Below are 8,189 nucleotides of genomic sequence, written 5' to 3' on the forward strand. Positions count from 1 at the left end.
TGTGGCAGATATATATTTTTCCATCACACTATCCGTTGGGGTAACGGAGCTATTGATATTCTTGGACTATATATGTAGAGCATGACTATCATGTAAGATATATTATTCCATTTAATGTATGTCATGACCTATATGAATGATATGTATTATTCTTAGCCGCGGATCACCCATCCCATCCTTCTTGTTTATATGCACTATGGTCTTATCCACCGTTCCACTCTGGTTTTATATAAAAAAAATATTATGTGTTCTAATAAAGTTATATATTTTTATTAAATTACTGGCCTTTTGATCATCCTTTGTTCTTTTGGGTTTTGGATTACAGTACTGGGCAAAAAAATTAACGCTGGTGTGGAAAAAAATGCTACAAAGTAAAAGGCTTAAAAAACATAGGAGTGTTAAGTATATTTTTAACAATTAACAGTAGATGGGTGAAGCTGGGTCACACTCGTTGCTGGCAGTTCTGAACTGATGGCACTTCTGGATATCTTCCCATTTCAAATGGAGGTAACCATAAGTCTTTCAGCTGCGGCACTAAGTTTCCTTGGCAGTGTGGAACATCCTAAGCGGCCTATTTCTTGACCTGTGACATGAAATGGTCTTTCACAATTTCACCTATGTAGAAGAGTGTCTGTTCCTCACCCAGTTTTATGCCTCCTCCAACACCATTGTTTTGTTAATGATTATCATAGGTAATAATGACTGACTTTACATGTTTGGTATAATTGGCAACTCATACATCTGACTAATACCATACCTGACCTTGTACAAGTGTACCTAGAACTAATGCGGTTTTGAAGGCAAAGTGTGGTCACACCCAATATTGATTTGAATTTCTATTTTGTTCACTCACTTTGCTGAAAATAAAAACAAAACCCTATTGACACTTTAAAACTTTACTGATGGGCAGTCGTATCATGCTGCCGGTCAGTACATTGTTTAACCCCTTAGTGACAGAGCCAATTTGGTACTTAATGACCAGGCCAATTTTTGCAATTCTGACCACTGTCACTTTATGAGGTTATAACTCTGGAACGCTTCAACGGATCCCGCTGATTCTGAGATTGTTTTTTCGTGACATATTGTACTTCATGTTAGTGGTAACATTTCTTCGATATTACTTGCAATTATTTATGAAATAAACGGAAATATGGCGAAAATGTTTAAAATTTTGCAATTTTCAAACTTTGTATTTTTATGCCCTTAAATCAGAGAGATATGTCACGAAAAATAGTTAATAAATAACATTTCCCACATGTCTACTTTACATCAGCACAATTTTGGAAACAAAATTTTTTTTTGTTAGGGAGTTATAAGGGTTAAAAGTGGACCAGCAATTTCTCATTTTTACAACACCATTTTTTTTTAAGGACCACATCACATTTGAAGTCATTTTGAGGGGTCTATATGATAGAAAATAATGAAGTGTGACACCATTCTAAAAACTGCACCCCTCAAGGTTCTCAAAACCACATTCAAGAAGTTTATTAACCCTTTATGTGCTTCACAGGAACTGAAACAATGTGGAAGGAAAAAAATGAACATTTAACTTTTTTTTGCAAACATCTTAATTCAGAACCATTTTTTTTATTTTCACAAGTGTAAAAACAGAAATGTAACCATAAATTTTGTTATGCAATTTCTCCCGAATACGCCAATACCCCATATGTGGGGGTAAACCACTTTTTGGGCGCACCGCAGAACTTAGAAGTGAAGGAGCGCCGTTTGACTTTTTCAATGCAGAATTGGCTGGAATTGAGATCGGACGCCATGTCACGTCTAGAGAGCCCCTGATGTGCCTAAACAGTGGAAACCCCCCACAAGTGACACCATTTTGGAAACTAGACCCCTTAAGAAACTTATCTAGATGTGTGGTGAGCACTTTGAACCCCCAAGTGCTTCACAGAAGTTTATAACGTAGAGCCGTGAAAATAAAAAATTGCTTTTGTTTACACAAAAATGATCTTTTCGCCCACAAATTCTTATTTTCACAAGGGTAACAGGAGAAATTAGACCACAAAAGTTGTTGTGCGATTTCTCCTGAATACGTCGATACCCCATATGTAAGGGTAAACCACTGTTTGGGCGCACCGCAGAGCTTGGAAGTGAAGGAGCGCCGTTTTACTTTTTCAATGTAGAATTGGCTGGAATTGAGATTGGACGCCATGTCGTGTTTGGAGAGCCTCTGATGTGCCTAAACAGTGGAAAGCCCCCACAAGTGACCCCATTTTGGAAACTAGACCCCTTAAGGAACATATCTAGATGTGTGGTGAGCACTTTGAACCCCCATGTGCTTCACAGAAGTTTATAATGCAGAGCCGTGAAAATAAAAAAAAATTTTTTTTTTCCAAAAAAAAGATTTTTTAGCCCCCAAGTTTTTATTTTCACAAGGGTAACAAGAGAAATTGGACCCCAAAAGTTGTTGTCCAATTTGTCCTGAGTATGCTGGTACCCCATATGTGGGGGTAAACCACTGTTTGGGCGCACGGCAGAGCTCGGAAGGAAGGAGCGCCGTTTTGGAATGCAGACTTTGATAGAATGGTCTGCGGGTATTATGTTGCGTTTGCAGAGCCCCTGATGTACCTAACCAGTAGAAACCCTCCACAAGTGACCCCATTTTGGAAACTAGACCCCCCAAGGAACTTATCTAGATGTGTGGTGAGAACTTTGAATGCCCAAGTGCTTCACAGAAGTTTAGAATGCAGAGTCGTGAAAATAAAAAATATTTTTTTTTTCCACAAAAAAAGATATTGTAGCCCCCAAGTTTTTATTTTCACAAGGGTAACAGGAGAAATTGGACTGCAATAGTTGTTGTCCAATTTATCCCGAGTACGCTGATGCCCCATATGTGGGGGTAAACCACTGTTTGGGCGCACGGCAGAGCTCAGAAGGGAGGGAGCACCATTTGACTTTTTGAGCGCAAAATTGGCTGTCGTGTTTGGAGACCCCCTGATGTACCTAAACAGTGGAAACCCCCCAATTCTAGCTCCAACCCTAACCCCAACACACCCCTAACCCTAATCCCAACCTGATCCATAATCCTAATCACTAACCCTAACCATAATCACAACCCTTACCCCAAAACAACCCTAATGTCAACCCTAACCATAGCCCTAATCAAAACCCTAAATCCAACACACCCCTAATCCTAATCTCAACCCTAACCTCAAACCTAACCCTAATCCCAATACACCCCTAATCACAACCCTAACCTTAACCCTAATCCCAAACCTAACCCTAATCCCAAGCGTAACCCTAATGCCAACCCTAATACTAACCCTAATCCAAACCCTAGCCCTAATCCCAGCTCTAACCCTAACTTTAGCCCCAACCCTAGCCCTAAGGCTACTTTCACACTTGCGTCGTTTGGCACTCCGTCGCAATCCGTCGTTTTGGACAAGAAGCGGATCCTGCAAATGTGCCCGCAGGATGCGTTTTTTGCCCATAGACTTGTATTGCCGACGGATCGTGACAGATGGCCACACGTCGCGTCCGTCGTGCACTGGATCAGTTGTGTTTTGGCGGACCGTCGGCACAAAAAAACGTTCAATGAAACGTTTTTTTGTACGTCGCATCCGCCATTTCTGACCGCGCATGCGTGGCCGTAACTCCGCCCCCTCCTCCCCAGGATATAGATTGGGCAGCGGATGCGTTGAAAAACTACAGCTGCTGCCCACGTTGCGCACGTTGTGAAAATTGTGCATCGGTATGTTGGGCCGACACATTGCGACGGCCCCGTACCGACGTAAGTGTGAAAGAAGCCTAACCCTAAATTTAGCCCCAACCCGAACCCTAAATTTAGCCCCAACCCTAAATTTAGCCCCAACCCTAGCCCTAACCCTACCCCTAATTTTAGCCCCAACTGCTGTTCTCCTGCCGGCCGGCAGATGGAGACAGATGGCGGGCGCACTGCGCATGCGCCCGCCATTTTCTTCTGCCAGCGGCCAGGAGGAGCAGCAAGAGGATCCAGGGACACAGGTGAGTATGCTAGGGTCCCCGAATCCCCCTATTTCTCTGTCCTCTGATGTGCGATCACATCAGAGGACAGAGAATTACACTTTACTTTTTTTTTTTTTTTTTGCGGTCACCGGTAAACAGTTAATTACCGGCGATCGCAAAACAGGGGTCGGTAAAACCGACCCCGATCATGCTCTTTGGGGTCTCGGTTACCCCCAGCAGCCAAGACCCCAAAGATTGTCACGGGGCCGGCCGGCGGGCGCACTGCGCATGCGCCCGCCATTTTGAAGATGGAGGAGCATCGGGGGAGATAGGTGAGTATTGGAGGGCTACCTGGGACCCCTTTTCTCTGTCCTCCGATGTGCGATCACATCGGAGGACAGAGAAATTAAAAAGATCGCTTTTTTTTTTTGCCATCGCCGGTAAACGGTTAATTACCGGCGATCGCAAATGCGGGGTGGGTTAAAAACCCCCCCCGAATCATGTTCTCTGGGGACTCGGCTACCCCCGGCAGCTGAGACCCCGGAGAAAATCCGACTGGGGGGCGCTATTCACTTTTTCCACAGCGCCGTTAATTAACGGCGCTGTGGTTTAAGTACCCTTAGCGGCCGCCGTTAAAAGGCGTATCGGCGGTCACTAAGGGGTTAAATGTCTACACAGGCAGACCAAATTAAACAATGCACACTGAGCGATGTATACTAGATTGTTCAGTGCAGATAGGCTACCATAATTCTCAGAATGATTATTTTATTGTGCTGTACAAAAGATCATGTGACAATTTCCCAGAGGAGCATTGTAAGGCTTAATTCTCCTCACCACAGCATGCCAGGCTTGACAAGTCACTCTCCACAAGGAGAAAATGTTTTCCCTTGAATAGGTCTTTGTCGATATCTTTAGCTACATCAGAAGAAATAGACAAGGTGGGTACAGCCAGGTCATGATAGTCAGGAGTCTGAAAACAGCAAGGAGATTCAATAGGTGATGAGCTCACAGAGTGACTTTATAGCGCATGTACAGGACTGGTTATCAGAAGAGTCATATAATCTCCCTCTACGAGGAGGGGGGATATTATAGATAATTCCTTAGTGACCACTAATACATCTTTTTACTGACCTGAGTTATAAGAGACTAGCATCAACTGACTGGTGACAATTCTTTAGCTGTCAGCTATACACTATAGCTGACAACTTGCTGCATGATTAAATACAGGGTATTTAGTTAATACGTTTTTTGTTTCTACAGACTTGTTCGCTGTGCAGGTGGCCCATGTGTTTTTGGTTTTATAGTTCTCTTGTTCCTACAAGACTGGGGAGTCCACCACTCTGTGGGTCATTTGCATTGTAGCTGTTCCATCTCGCATGTTCTACGTGGATATTTTCTCTCTGAACCCTGTTCATACAGGTAATATACAAATGATCAGGTTTTTAAATACATCAGATAGGGATTATATACATTAGATAGGACTGCTCTATTATGGGTATACCTTGGCGATTGGTGGAGCAGCTTAACATACTTTTTTTTTTGCAAAAAACGTATTAACTAAATACCCTGTATTTTTTCATTTTTTGACTAGCACTTGCTTATTTACTGTGACTTCTTTTACAACAGAGTATTTTTTTATCTCTGCACTTTTGTGTTTTCAAGTTCTTTGGTGGTGTGAACAGGTTTCTACAGACTTGTTCGCTGTGCAGGTGGCCCATGTGTTTTTTTGTTTTATTGCTGCATGATTAGCGAGGGTACCAACTGTAGTCGTTTAACCCCTTAAATGCTGCTGTCAATATTTATTAAATTAGATGGTTAACAGAGTATGGGGCTCCCTCTTTAACCCCATCGGCACCCTGAGATCTTGACATTTAGGCTATGTGCATACAGTGCATTTTTGATGGACCAAAAACGCTATGGAATCCTTATGCAAGCTAATTCAATGACAATCCTGAAGTGTTGTGCATATGATCAGTAATTTTCTGAGAGTATTTACAATGCATTTTTTTTCTGCAGCATGTAAATTCTTTGTACGTTTCTGCAGTGTTTTTCAAGCATTGACTTCAATTGGGTCAATCAAATCCGCAGGTATAAAAATGTTTGCGGATTCGTTGAGTTTTTGTTTAATGAGTTTTACCGGCTTCCTATGGTGTATCCCACGCTGTCATCTGTGTGACAGAGTGGGAAATACCAGCGTGGTAGTTCTTATCGGCGGTAACAAAGTTGGCCAGAGCGCTTGCTGGATTATGCTGTCAGATGTCAGCGTGACCCCACAGCTGTGCCCGTGACTCAACGGTCATTTGCGGTAAAAAGCTTACAGCAAGTCAGCAGGTGTGGGCTGATGAAACTACTGCTCCCAATCGGGCTACGTCTGCTGTCACTGATCAGTGACAGCAGGTGCTGCTGATGGGAGACGTATCGGCCAGCGCCTGTGCTCACAATTTAAAAAAAAAGTTAAATCTCCGGCAGCCGAGACCCCGGAGATTTTCCGACACTGGGGGTGCTATACACATTTCTAAGCACCGTTAAAAAGCAGCGCTGGGGAATAAGTACCCTTAACTGCCGCCGTTAAAAGGTGTATCGGCAGTCATTATGGGGTTAACAGCCTGGGAACCTTTATGGCTATTGGCTCCTTCCCAGAATATGATCAGCCCTTGGCTTTCCCTCTGCTGGTTATTAAAATTATGCGGGAGCCCACCCAATTTTCTTCATTTTTCTTTAAAATTAACAGTTTCTGTCTGGTTACAGCCTATGTACTATTGTTCTGCTAACACTTCTACATAGGTTGGTGACAATGTGTGTGCATGTGGTTAGTGTTTACTTATAGGCTTAGTAATGAGAATGTCAGGCTGACACCTTTTCATTACTAGGGCTAGGTGTCAATGACAGCTGCTGACACCAAGCCCTAATCCCATTACCCTGATACAGCATCAGCATGAAAAAGGTGGTGTTGAACCAAGAAATGACATCACAAAACTTTTCTTTTTAAATATATTTATTTAGCTCAAAAAAAGCCTTCATTGCTGTACAAAAAAACATGCAAAAAACATGTTTTTCCTGCCAAGAGATGCAGAAACAGTGCAGAAATTTCAGTAAGCACACATAGCCTGAGGTGGTAAAAATACAATTTTTCTTTCGTCATGCCACGTTGCTTTAATTCCTGAAAAGCACCTGAAGGGTTAGTAAACTACCTGAAAGCAGTTTTGAATACGTTGAGGGGCAGAGTTTTTAAAATGGTATCACTTTTGGGGGTTTTCCACTATATAGGACCTCTAAAGCCACTTCAAAACTTAATAGGTCCCTAAAAATAAGTTTTGTAAATTTCCTTAAAAAAATGATTACTGTTATATTTTTAAACCTTTTAAAATGCAAACAAAACAAAGTTTTACAAATGGTGCTGATGTAAAGCAGACATGAGGGAAATGATATTTATTAATGTTTTTGTGTGGTATGACTATCTGGATTAAAGGGGTAATCACTAAACAGTCAACATTTGAAAATTGCTTATTTTTGTGAAATGTTAGTAAATTTGTCAATATTTTTTGCATTTATTTATAAAAATATCAGAAATGTTACTATTATCCTAAAGTAAAATGTAAAAAAAAAAAAAGTCCCAAAATCACTGGGATGTGTTGAAGCGTTCCAGAGTTAAGGCCCCTTCACATTAAGCGACGCTGCAGCGATACCGACAACGATCCGGATCGCTGCAGCGTCGCTGTTTGGTCGCTGGAGAGCTGTCACACAGACCGCTCTCCAGCGACCAACGATGCCGGTAACCAGGGTAAACATCGGGTAACTAAGCGCAGGGCCGCGCTTAGTAACCCGATGTTTACCCTGGATACCATGCTAAAAGTAAAAAAAAACAAACACTAGATACTTACCTACCGCTGTCTGTCCTCCAGCGCTGCGCTCTGCTTCTCTGCTCTCCTCCTGTACTGTCTGTGAGCCGGAAAGCAGAGCGGTGACGTCACCGCTCTGCTTTCCGGCTCACAGACAGAACAGGAGGAGTGCAGAGCACAGCGCTGGAGGACAGACAGCGGTAGGTAAGTATCTAGTGTTTGTTTTTTTTTACTTTTAGCATGGTAACCAGGGTAAACATCAGGTTACTAAGCGCGGCCCTGCGCTTAGTTACCCGATGTTTACCCTGGTTACCAGTGAAGACATCGCTGGATCGGTGTCACACACGCCGATCCAGCGATGTCTCCAGGGAGTCCAGCGACGAAATAAAGTTCTGGACTTTGTTCAGCGAC

This window comes from Ranitomeya imitator, chromosome 1 (genome assembly GCF_032444005.1).
Source record: "Ranitomeya imitator isolate aRanImi1 chromosome 1, aRanImi1.pri, whole genome shotgun sequence".
Lineage (NCBI taxonomy): Eukaryota > Metazoa > Chordata > Amphibia > Anura > Dendrobatidae > Ranitomeya > Ranitomeya imitator.